Source organism: Oncorhynchus clarkii, chromosome 25 (assembly GCF_045791955.1).
Source record: "Oncorhynchus clarkii lewisi isolate Uvic-CL-2024 chromosome 25, UVic_Ocla_1.0, whole genome shotgun sequence".
Lineage (NCBI taxonomy): Eukaryota > Metazoa > Chordata > Actinopteri > Salmoniformes > Salmonidae > Oncorhynchus > Oncorhynchus clarkii.
The window spans coordinates 18663028-18677173 of NC_092171.1; positions in this window are offsets into that span (position 1 = coordinate 18663028).

Here is a 14146-nt window from a genome sequence, read left to right on the forward strand (position 1 = left end):
TTGGTTTCGCCTGTAGAATGAGTTATGTGGCACTCACAGATAAAATCTTTGCAGTTTTGGAAACGTTAGACTGTGTTCTTTCCAAAGCTATCAATTCTATGCATAGTCGAGCATCTTTTCGTGACAAAATATTGCACTTAAAACGGGCACGTTTTTTTATCCAATAATGAAATAGCGCCTCTATAGGCTTAACAGGTTAAATATCAGTGCTTGTGTGAACAATGTCTTTGTCTAATGCAGCTGTATTGACCCTCTGGGAAAAATAAAGTTGGTTAAGCTTTCATATTGTCCGTTGAGTTTTTCCTCTGAAAATTAGAACCTAACAATGGTCTCTTAACAAAAACATCCGAACCCAACATGATGTTTTCACAATACACATACACAGTTATTTTATTGCCCTTACTAATTTGTAATCCAGAAAAACTCAAGCTAGATCTCCTTTATGTGTAAATAGGTTACTTTCATGTAGGTCCTGTCTGTTTTAAACACACTAGTACTTAAATGTCACTGTATTCCAACTAGTTGTTATTATAGTCCATATGATGAAAGAGAAAAATTAAGAACAGAACAATCCCAAAATATAATACAATTACTAATGAAGTAAGTTATCATCACATATAAAAGTATATTCTTACCTTTATTATGTACAGTCTTGTGATGTTCAACTCTCTGATTCGCTTTGTCTCTCCTCTCTCACTCCCCCTGTCGCTCCCCTCTCTCTTACACACACACACACACACACACACACACACACGTTCCCCATCCCGCCTCACATTCTTCTCTAGAACCCCTTTGCTTTCTGTCTAGAACCCCCTGTCACATGGCATTATGGTCACATGGTACGGGGGTCTAAATCCTCAACAACAGGCTGCATCTCCAAAATCATAACTATCATTAATTTCTGTACTCATCCATGCCTCCAGAAAACAGGTCCTGCGAATTTGCAGAGCCACATCAATTTACAGAAATACTCATAATAAACATTGATAAAAGATACAACTGTTATGCATGGAATTATAGATACACTTCTCCTTAATGCAACCGCTGTGTCAGAATTCAAAAAAACTTTACGGAGAAAGCAAACCATGCAATAATCTGAGTACAGCTTTTAGACAACAAAGCAGCCAAAAAGATACCCGCCATATTGGGTAGTCAACATTACTCAGAAATAGCATTTTAAATATTCACTTACCTTTGATAATCTTCATCAGAATGCACTCACAGGAATCCCAGTTCCACCATACCGAGGCTGTGGCACTCTGCCAGACCACTCACTCAAAGAGCCCTTATGAGCCCCTCCTTTAGAGTAGAATCCTCAAAACAGGTTCTAAATACTGTTGACATCTAGTGGAAGCCTTGGGAAGTGAAACGTAACTAATATCACTCTAACTTCAATGGGGGCTGAGTTGAAAAACTACAAACCTCAGATTTCCCACTTCCTGGTTGGATTTTTCTCAGGTTTTCGCCTGCCATATGAGTTCTGTTATACTCACAGACATCATTCAAACCGTTTTAGAAACTTCAGAGTGTTTTCTATCCAATATTAATAATAATATGCATATATTAGCATGTGGGACAGAGTAGGAGGCAGTTCACTCTGGGCACGCTATTCATCCAAAAGTGAAAATACTGCCCTCTATCCCAAAAAGATTAATGTGAGTCTGGAAGGAGAGTTTACAGTCTAGCCAGGCACCTAGGTATTTATAGTTGTCCACATATTCTAAGTCAGAAACGTCAGAACTGATGCTAGTCAGGCGGGCGGATAGCGATCGGTTGAAGAGCATGCATTTAAATTGACTAGCATTTAAGAACAGTTGGAGGCCACGGAAGGAGTGTTGTATGGCGTTGAAGCTCGTTTGGAGGTTTGTTAAAAACTTCTTACGGCGGAACCCTCGACAACATCCGCTGAAAAGGCAGAGCTCGAAATTCAAAATATTTTTTTGAAATATTTAACTTTCATACATTCACAAGTGCAATACACCAAATTAAATCGTAACTTATTGTTAATTTACCCATAGTGTCCGATTTCAAAAAGGCTTTACAGCAAAAGCACACCATATGATTATGTTAGGTCAGAGTCTAGTCACAAAAACACATGCAGCCATTTTCCAGCCAAAGAGAGGAGTCACAAAAAGCAGAAATAGAGATAAAATTAATCACTAACCTTTGATAATCTTCATCAGATGGCACTCATAGGACTTCATGTTACACAATACATGTATGTGTTGTTCGATAAAGTTAATATTTATATCCAAAAATCTCAGTTTACATTGGCTCGTCATGTTCAGTAATGTTGTGCCTCGAAAACGTTAGCCAGCTAGCTAACATTAGCCACCTAGATAAGAATTCTAACATATATGTTTTGTAAATTCGTAACATGTAATACGAATTGTAAATAGTAATATATCACAAGAAATGGGTGATGGACCACAAATTAATACATATTAAGTCTTCCCCCTCCTTTTTCGAACATTCTGTTAAAAATCGCGCAACTTTTCAGCGTCCTGCTACTCATGCCAGAAATATAGTATATGCATATGATTAGTATGTGTAGATAGAAAACACTCTGAAGTTAAAACTGGTTAAATCACGGCTGTGACTATAACAGATCGTGTGTTTCATTGAAAAGCGCAAGAAAAACTGCTCTCTGAAAGCTAAAAATTATTTCCATGCGTCACTTTCATGTGTTGTTAAAAGGGCACAAAATTAATTATCGACCTTCAATTCCTACAGATTCCACACGATGTTGCCATTGTCGTCATTTTCAAGGGACTTTTTTCTTTGTAAATCCAACTAACTGGATTCCATTTCTTCCGGTCTCCACCAGGATGTTTTGAATGTGCACATTGGCAGCCATTGATTTGAAAACGAGGAGCTATTGAATATACATCGCCCTGTAATCATTTTGATAGATTATAAACGTTTACTAATACCTAAAGTTGGATTACAAAAGTATTTCGAAGTGTTTTGTGAAAGTTTATCATCGACTTTTTAATTTTTAAAAATGACGCAGCGTTTAAAAACAATGTTTTTTTCTGAATGACACAGCTTCCATAGAAAGCTATTTTGGGTATATATGGACCGATTTAAACGAAAAAAAGACCCAATAGTGATGTTTATGGGGCATATAGGAGTGCCAAGAAAGAAGCTCGTCAAAGGTAATGAATGTTTTATATTTTATTTCTGCGTTTTGTGTAGCGCCGGCTAAGCTATATCTTTATTTACATCGCATTCAGGCATTTTGAGGTGTTGCATGCTATCAGATAATAGCTTATCATGCTTTCGCCGAAAAGCATTTTAAAAATCTGACTTGTTGGCTAGGTTCACAACGAGTGTAGCTTTAATTCAATACCCTGCATGTGAATTTTGATGAAGGTTTGAGTTTTAACGAGTACATTTAGCATTTAGCGTAGCGCATTTGCATTTCCAGGTGTCTACTTGAGACATCTGCGTCTCAAGTAGGAGCAAGAAGATATCATACTAAACGCAGTACCTTGGATTTACATACTGTGGTGTACAGCAGGTCAGCCACCAGGGGGAGACTCGCCGAGGCCTGGTAACAGATGGAGTATACATCACGAGGCGATGGCTCAATCTGTTGGACGTGCCAGGTCTCGACGGGCTCTCCAGCCATAACTAATTGGGGCTGATTGGGAGCTGGTGAGTAATCAAGGGCGGATTGCTCACCAGCTGTGCAAGGCCCATAAAGCTGTCAGAAGGGCAGCACACAGGAGGAATGGGAGAAGAAAGGACTCCCGTGGTATTGTTGACGGTTGCAGAAGTAAGAAGAGGGAGTTCAGTTTTGTGCCCGACAGGATACAACCAGACCCAGAATACCAGAAGACGGCATCCCGGAGAGGGTCTCATAGGGGAGACCTATCCTTTTCTTTTTTATCTATCATTTAAATAAAACACCCTTGAAACTGAGCTAATCTTTCTCTGTCCGTGTCTGATATGGGTAAACGTCTTGACCAAACCCCCTGGTCTGCCACAATACAGAATAATACAAAATGCTCTGAGACCAGGTTGCAACTGTACACCTGGCCAAATCATCCTGCAGGTCAGCTGATGCAGGCAGGCAGTTCACAAGAATGCATTTTACCACATCAAGTGAGCTACGTGTTGCAATTGCAGTTCTTTAGCAAATCGTAGCTATTTGAGAAAGCTCCTGCTTAAATGTATAAATAAATTACTATGAAATGTAGTCGATATACACGGAGTATACAAAATATTAGGAACATTCTTTCCATGACATAGAAGGTAGCAGTGTGTGGGGAAAATCACTGGGGAAGCCAAGCCAGGAAAAAGCCATATTACAACCTACAGTGTATTCAGAAAGTATTCATACCCCTTGACTTATTCCACAGTTTGTTGTGTTACAGCCTGAATTCAAAATGGATCAAATATTTTTTTTCCCTCAACCATCTACACACAATACCCCATAATGACAGTGAAAACATGTTTTTAGAAATTTGTACAAATGTATTGAAAATTAAGTATGGAAATATCTCATTTGCATAAGTATTTCACAACCCTGAGTCAATACATATTAGAATCACCTTTGGCAGCGATAACAGCTGTGAGTATTTCTGGCTAAGTCTCTAAGAGCTTTCCACACCTGGATTGTGCAACATTTGCAAATTATTATTTTCAAAATACTTCAAGCTCTGTCAAATTGATTGTTGATCATTGATATACAACCATTTTCAAGTCTTGCAATAGATTTTCAAGCAGATTTAAGTCAAAACTAACTCGGCCACTCAGGAACATTCCCTGTCTTTTTGGTAACCAACTCCAAACTGCTCATGGTGAAATCCCTGAGCAGTTTCTTTCCTCTTCGGCAACTGAGTTAGGAAGGACGCCTGTATCTTTGCAGTGACTGGATGTATTGATACACCAGCCAAAGTGTAATTTATAACTTCACCATACTCAAAAGGGATATTATTCAATGTCTGAGTTTTTTATTTTTTACCCATCTAAGCATTGGAAAAGCTCCCTGGTCTTTGTGGTTGAATCTGTTTGAAAGTCACTGCTCGAGTGAGGGACCTTACAGATCATTGTATGTGTGGGGTACAGAGATGAGGTAGTCATTCAAAAATCATGTTAAATGCTATTATTGCACACAGTGAGTCCATGCAACTTATTATTGTTAAGCACATTTTTAGTCCTGAACTTATTTAGGCTTGTCATAAGAAAGGGGTTGAATACTTATTGACTCAAGACATTTCAGCTTTTAATTTTTAATTCATTTGTAAAAATTTCAAAAAACATAATTCCACTTTGACATTATGGAGTATTGTGTGTAGGCCAGTGACCAAACAAATCTAAATGTAAGCCCTTGTAAATGCAGGCTGTAAGACAACTAAATGTGGAAATAGTCAAGGGGTGTGAATAGCAGAGGTAGGACCAAGTCATTGTTTGTTTGTTTCTCTCATATATATATATATATATACTCTAGACACCTAAAACAATCCTGCCATAAAGTTACAATAGTTTATTAAAAGGTACATCAAAACAACTGATACTGAACTTCAAGTAGGCCTACAATTTGAACACTGAATGTCTGATAAAAAAAATACAGATCCCAAAGATGGGAGATAAAACCTGAACATGGAGACTGCGTGTGTGTGTGTAATGCATAAACAGTTTCATTTTTTCCTCTTATCTCAGGGCCCTATGATGCATTGCATTTGCAAAAGACCAAATTCAATAAAAGTCTGGCACTCATTTGTGCACGATGAGGGCTCAAATGATGATGCCACCATGGCTGAAGACACGCTCGACCAGAGCACTGGAGGCAGACACTGCCAAGACCCTGATGGCCACTCGGGAGAGTGAAGGAAGAGCCTTCCTGTTCATTGCCCAGAACAAGAGGGCATTCTGTCCTTCGCATATGTCAAGGTAGTGACTTAGCTGTAGTGGTCCCAACAGCTTTCTTCAGCCTCTTACAGTATGCTGCAAACAGCCCTTCTTGTCCAAGACTATGGTCCTCTCGCTCTTCCTCATCAACAAGAGGCACAGCTTGCTCAGTCCCTGTAGCATCTTGCAGAATCAGTTCTGGCAAAACATGTAAAAGCATAGCAGAAACAAAAAGGCTGGTATTAGTGTATATGTGATGCAGTGGGTTAAACTGAAAAAGTATTATTGTTGCAGTCAATTGGATTAAATTATGGTGAAAAAGTTACATTAAACTCAATAATATTTACCTTTCACTCTTTATGCCACCTCCTCCTTGACCAGCACAAGGTGCTCCTCCCACATCAGAGAAAAAGCCGGATCCAAGCAGCTCCTTTGAGGTATACTGGATCTGAAAAGGGGGCAGTGATTCCATCTTGTGTCCTGGCCATTTTCACATTGATTAAGATTCCAAGAAATCTTTTGTTCAGGGATGCCTGGAGACTTCTGACTAGGCCGTTCAGGAAATGGACTTGAGGCATCCGCTGCTCCAGGTGGTGATTCAGGGACAGGACAGAGGGAACAACAGAACTGATTGTGACTATCTTCTCCCCCTGAGTCATATCTGTTGCTTCTCCAAATGGCTTCAGGATGTCCACCAACTCCTTCAACTTATTCCACTCCCGTACTGTGAACAACAACTCCTTGTGCCCAGCCTTTTCTAGAACATGACTGAGTTTTTGATGGCCTTCACTTGTCTCAGTGTTGAGTTCCATCTTGTGTTGACAGCAGCAGGGATGCCTCTTTCCCCAAATTCAGCCTCAAACACCTCAACACCTCTTTGAATGTTGTGCTTGTATGTAGCAGTGAGCAAATTTCTGATAACTTTGAAAGAGAAGGAGTCATCACTTTTGTTTCTTTCAAGCCATCTCCCACCACCAGCTGGAGAGTGTGGGCAAAACACTGCAAGCACTGTTTTTTTGCAATAGCAGCATCCACTGTTTGCTGGTCTTCCAGGGTTAGGTCATTTCAGAGCTCTGGGTCATCAAGGTGATCTTCGTCATGTACTTCATCTTCTTGTTCAATGGGGAAACACACCATGAATGCTTTTCTCATGTTGGCAGTATTGTCACTAATGATATAGTCCAATTTATCTTTAATGCTGTACTCACCACATATGGCCTCAAATTGCTCACAGATTCTTTCGGCCGTGTGTGGGCCTTTGAAGTGGTCACAGGCCAAGTGATTGGACTTGAACTGTATCCTCTCCCCATCTTTCTTCAGACAGTGCACAGTGACACCAAGGAACCCCCTCATTTTTCAGTCGGACCAAATTTCCACTGTGACTGAAACATGGTCTGTGTTGCTCAACTGAGTTTTCTGTTTTGAACGTCTCTCTGTAACAAGGTTCTCTACTTTTGATGTCAATGTTCTACGACATACTGGGCTGTACTTACTGTCAACCACTGACAGGAAGTGACGAAAACTCTTGTTTTCCACAATAGACAGAGAGAGGCAAGTTGCAATCGATAACAGGTCGGACAGTATTGCATTGTTGATAGCTTTCTGCTGTGGATGATTCATTCTGTAATGCCCTACACGGGTCTCCATGAACTGTGAGATTGGAGACTGTTGTGGTTCACTTGTGACACTTTTGTTCATCTGGTATTGTTCAAATCTGTAAGCATATAAAAAAAATAATTGAGCGGGGCAGTAGCACAATCTTGCCTGGTCTCAATCTTTGGTGCAATGATCACATTCCCACACTGGCTGACTGTGTGGAGGCTCATTGATTTAAAGTTATGTTAGCCTACATGCTATACTAGCATAGTTATATATAGCTGTCGGCTATATTAGCCGACTTACCGTTCTTTGTGCAGCTTCAAATGTCGAACAAAGTTGGAAGTTGTTGCGCCTCCGTCTGTAATTTTCTTCCCGCATGTTTTGCAAGTTGCAATCCGTTTTTTGTTGATACAGCGTTGTCTTTATATCAGAAAATAATAATTTTGGGTATCATCTTTCCAAGGGCTCCATCTGAATTTACCTGCCGATGTTCCTCTGCACTGCCACGCGCAACTTTTTCTCCGCTGGCACAATTTGATTGGCTGCTGTCCGATTCAAACTTTAATCCGTTAAATGAAGAGTTGATGCTCTGCACACTTCTTTTAATAGCATCATTTTTTATATTTGGGCTTGGGGAGGGTATCAAGTCAGGTCGAGTCATAAGGCTCAAGTCCAAGTCAAGTCACGAGTCATTGGTGTTAAAGTCAAAGTTGAGTTGCAAGTCATCATATTTGTGACTCGAGTCCACACCTCTGGTGAATACTTTATAAAGGCTCTGTATGTGTTATGATAATTGCATTGTAGTTCATATGCCTTGCAACCATGATATATAGGCATAAGGCCGAGACAATAAGAAGACACAGTTGTAGAAAAAATTCAACCACACCTTCATTTAATCACAAAACCGTCTACGAAGCATATTGCATGTAACAAGCAGTTACATGACCTACAGCATGGTCAAGCAAGTTAATGTTTCCGACATTTTTGGACTACTAATCAACTATTGATTTTGAACCACGCAGAGTTACCTACCGCATGTCGCAAAGAAAACAGTTACTGCCTCCACTATTCCAGCACCATTTCAACTTCAACAACATCAAATCACCTATCCTTAGTCTAGTACAGTGACAACTAAAAGATACCAAAAACAGTTTAGTCCAATCAAAATAAGCTAAATATGTGGCTGTCAATGGTTCTGATTTGTGTGTGTGTGTGCGCGTTTGTGCAAATAGAAAAAACATGTTGACTCACCCTACTTGTAGAGAAATGGTAATGGCATCCTCCTGTCTTTCATGCAGTGGTGTGTATTCATGGATGACTGGACTGGCCACCCCACATAGCCTGGTTCCTCTCTAGGTTTCTTCCTAGGTTTTTTTATTGTACTTTATGCTATTTGCCTCATGACTCCTGCGTGCTTTGTTGACTATGAACTTGCTTGTTTACCTAATCATGGGACAGACTGTTCCCATACTCGGGACTCCCATCATATTCTAACCACCTCTCGCCGGCTTTGTATTCATGTTACCTGATGAAATTGCTGTACAATATGATATTGTTGCCATCTAATGCACATTCAAATGTCATAAATCAACACTGCAGAGCTCTCCCTGTCCTCTGCTGTGCCCTGATTGTATTACTGCTGATGATATCAGGATATGTGCAAATAACACTAGAAGCTTATTACCTAAAATCGATCCATTGAAAGACTGGGTTCACAGCTCCAATCTAGATGTGTTGGTCATTACTGAGACATGGTTAAGAAAGAGTGTTTTGAACACTGATGTTAACCTTTCTGGTTATTACCTTTTTTCGGCAAGACAGATCTTCCAAAGGTGGTGGAGTGGCAATCTTTACCAAGGAACACCTTCAGTGCTCGGTTGTCTCCACCAAATCTGTCCTCGAACATTTTGATTTGCTGGTTTTAAGCATTAAACTTTCAAATAGCTATTTGTTGACTGTCGCTGGGGGTTATCGTCCACCATTAGCGCCGGCCTGTATCCTAAATGCCCTAAGATCTCTCCTGGCCCCTTACACTAAGTCTAAATTTGTCCTGCTAAGTGACCTAAACTGGGACATGCTTAAACAACCTGACCAAGTCCTAAAGCAATGGGACTCCCTAAATCTCTCAGATTATCACCAATCCGACAAGGTATGACTCCAAACACCCAGAAAAGCTATAATCCTGATAGGTCATTACAGAAAACACCAGACTGATACCTAAGTGATCACTGTTTTACAGCATGTCTTCGTAATGGCTGCTCAGTGAAACGATCTGTCCAGATTTGTCAAACACTTGCGAAAAAACTTTATTGAGCAATCCTTCTTCATGAACTGGCCTCTGTAAAATGGTGTAGAATCAGCTTGATCCCCTCTGTCGAAGACAGTTGGACCTTCTTTTTTAATATTTTCAGTGGTATTGTTAAAGACGACCCATAAAGAAAATGAGAATTAAAAACAGGTTCAGCCCCTGGTTCAACAATGATCTGTCAGAGTTACTCCACCTCAAGAATTCCATTTGGCAAAAGGCTTGGCACACGCATACTCAGGCTATCCGGCATTCAGGCTATCCGGAAGGCCAAAGTTAGTTACTTTAAGGAGCAGTTCTTTCTCTCTGGATCTAACCCAAAGATCTTCTGGAAAATGGTTAAAGACCTGGAGAATAAACCCTCCTCCTCATAGCTGCCCATGTCCCTTAATGTGGATAATGTGGTTGTTACTGACAAGATGCACATGGCTGAGCTCTTTAAATCACCGCTTCATTAAGTCAGGATTCCTATTTGACTCAGCCATACCTCCTTGCCCATCCAACATTTCCTCATCTCCCACCCCTTCTAAAACGGCTAGCCCCAACGCTACTCCCTCTTTTCCCCTGCCCCACTACAAAGTTTCTCCCTGCAGGCGGTCACTGAGTCCGAGGTGCTAAAGAAGCTCCTTAAACTTGAACCCCAAAAAACATTAGGGTCAGATGGTTTAGACCCTTCTTTAAGGTTCCTGCCCCTATCATCGCCAAGCCTTTCTCTGACCTTTTTAATCTGTCTCTCCTCTCTGGGGAGGTTAACATTGCTTGGAAGGCAGCCACGGTGTGTCCATTATTTGAAGGGGGAGATCGAGCTGATCCTAACTGTTATATCCCAATTTCTAGTTTGCCCGGTTTATCAAGTGTTGGAAAAACTTGTCAATAAGCAACTGACTTGGTTTCTTGATGTCTATAGTATTCTCTCTGGTATGAAATCTGGTTTCCGCTCAGGTTATGGATGTGTCACTGCAACCTTAAAGGTCCTATATGATGTCACCATTGCCCTTGATTCTAAGCAATGTTGTGCTGCTATTTTTATTGACTTGGCCAAAGCTTGTGATACGGTAGGGGTGGGCAACTCCAGTCCTTGGGGGCCTGATTGGTGTCACACTTTGTCTCCATCCCTAGCAACCACAGCTGATTAATTAAATTGATCATGATTAGGTGATTATTGGAGTCAGGTGTGTTAGCTTGGGCTGGGGCAAAACTGTGACACCAATCAGGCCCTCGAGGACTGGAATTGCCCAACCCTGCGGTAGACCATTTAATTCTTGTGGGCCGGCTAAGGAGTCTCTGAGGGGTCTTTAGCCTGGTTTGCTAACTACCTCTCTCAAAGCGTGCAGTGTATAGAATCAGAACATCTGCTGTCTCAGCCACTGCCTGTCACCAAGGGAGTGCCCCATGGCTCGATCCTAGGCCCCACGCTCTTCTCCAGTTACAGAACCCCTAGACCGACTCCAATTTGCATACCGCCCAAACAGATCCACAGATGATGCAATCTCTATTGCACTTCACACTGCCCTTTCCCACCTGGACAAAAGGAACACCTATGTGAGAATGCTGTTCCTTGACTACAGCTCAGCGTTCAACACCATAGTACCCTCAAAGCTCATAACTAAGCTTAGGATCCTGGGACTAAACACCTTCCTCTGCAACTGGATCCTGGACTTCCTGACAGGCCGCCCCCAGGTGGTGAGGGTAGGTAGCAACACATCTGCCACGCTGATCCTCAACACTGGAGCTCCCCAGCGTTGCGTGCTCAGTCCCCTCCTGTACTCCCTGTTCACCCACGACTGCATGGCCAAGCACGACTCCAACACCATCATTAATTTTGCAGACGACACAACAGTGGTAGGCCTGATCACCGACAACGACGAGACAGCCTATAGGGAGGAGGTCAGAGACCTGGCCGGGTGGTGCCAGAATAACAACCTATCCCTCAACGTAACCAAGACAAAGGAGATGATTGTGGACTACAGGAAAAGGAGCACCGAGCACGTCCCCATTCTCATCGATGGGGCTGTGGAGCAGGTTAAGAGCTTCAAATTCCTTGGTGTCCACATCAACAGCAAACTAGATTGGTCCGAACACACCAAGACAGTCGTGAAGAGGGCACAACAAAGCCTATTCCCCCTCAGGAAACTAAAAAGATTTGGCATGGGTCCTGAGATCCTAAAAAGGTTCTACAGCTGCAACATCGATTGCATCACTGCCTGGTATGGCAATTGCTCGGCCTCCGACCGCAAGGCACTTCAGAGGGTACTGCGTATGGCCCAGTACATCACTGGGGTAAAGCTGCCTGCCATCCAGGACGTCTACACCAGGCAGTGTCAGAGGGAGGCCCTAAAAATTGTCAGACCCCAGCCACTCCAGTCAGACTGTTCTCTCTACTCCCGCATGGCAAGCGGTACCGGAGTGCCAAGTCTAGGACAAAAAGGCTTCTCAACAGTTTTTACTCCCAAGCCATAAGACTCCTGAACAGGTAACCAAATGGTTACCCGGACTATTTACATTGTGTGCCCCCCGCCAACCCCTTTTACACTGCTGCTACTCTCTGTTTATCTTATATGCATAGTCATTTTAACTATACATTCATGTACATACTACCTAAATTGGCCCGACCAACCAGTGCTCCCGCACATTGGCTAAACTGGCTATTTGCATTGTGTTCCACCACCCGCCAACCCCTCTTTTTACGCTTCTGCTACTCTCTGTTCATCATATATGCATCGTCACTTTAACGATACCTACATGTACATACTACCTCAATAAGCCTGACTAACATGTGTCTGTATGTAGCCTTGCTACTCTTTTTTCAAATGTATTTTTACTGTTGTCTTATTTCTTTACTTACCTACACACACCTTTTTTTACTTCTTTTTTTAGCACTGTTGGTTAGAGCCTGTAAGTAAGCATTTCACTGCTGTATTAGGCGCACGTGACAAATACATTTTGATTTGATCAACAACACATAGCTCAGGCAGTAGGAAGCTCACTCATCCATTTATATGCAGATGATACCGTCTTACTCAGCTGGCCCCTCCCTGAATATTGTGTTAAACGCTCTACAACAAAGCTTTCTTAGTGTCCAAAAAGCTTTCTCTGCCCTTAACCTTGTTCTGAACACTTCCAAAACAAAAGTAATATGGTTTGGTAAGAAGAATGCCCCTCTCCCCACCAGTGTGATTATTACCTCTGAGGGTTTAGAGCTTGAGGTAGTCACCTCATACAAGTACTTGGGACTATGGCTACACTGTCCTTCTCTCAGCACATATCAAAGCTGCAGGTTAAATCTAGACTTGGTTTCCTCTATCATAATCGCTCCTCCTTCACCCCAGCTGCCAAACTAACCCTGATTCAGATGAGCATCCTACCCATGCTAGATTACAGAGACGTAATTTATAGATCAGCAGGTAAGGGTGCTCTTGAGTGGCTAGATGTGCTTTAAAATTCGGCCATCCGATTTGCCACCAATGCTCCTTATAGGACACATCACTGCACTCTATACTCCTCTGTAAACTGGTCATCTCTATGTACCTGTCGCAAGACAGTTGAAGGTTATTTATAAAACCCTCTTAGACCTTACTCCCCCCATCTGAGATATCTACAACAGCCCTCATCCTCCGTATACAACACCCATTCTAACAGTCACATTCTGTTATAGGTCCCCAAAGTGCACACATCCCTGGATTGCTCCTCCTTTCAGTTTGCTGGAACAAGCTGAAAAAAACCTCTCAAACTGGACCGTTTTATCTCTTCATTCAAAGACTCAATCGTGTACACTTACTGACAGTTGTGGCTGCATCGGGTGTTGTATTGTTGTCTCTACCTTCTTGCGGTTGTCTGTGCTTAATAATGTTTGTATGATGTTTCGTGCTTCTGCCATGTATTGCTATAATGTTGTTGTCATGTGTTAGTGCCATGCTATGTAGTTGTCTTAGGTCTCACTTCATGTCGTGTTATACAACACAGAGAGACGTATGATAACTTAGTTACGTTTTATTTTGTGTGTGTTGGGGGGGGGGGGGCTGGCTTCTCTTGGTATCTCTAAATACACACCACTGACCAGGTGAATTCAGGTGAAAGCTATGATTCCCTATTGATGTCCCTTTTTAAATCCACTTCAATCAGTGTAGATGAAGGGGGGGAAACAGTCAAATAAGGATTTTTAAGCCTTGAGACAATTGAGACATGGATTGTGTATGTGTACCATTCAGAGGATGAATGGACATGAGAAAATATAAGTGCTTTTGCACAGGGTATGGTAGTAGATGCGTTTGTGTCAAGACCTGCAATGCTGCTGTGTTTTTCATGCTCAACAGTTTCCCGTGTGTATCAAGAACGGCCCACCACCCAAAGGACATCCAGCCAACTTGACACAACTGTGGGAAG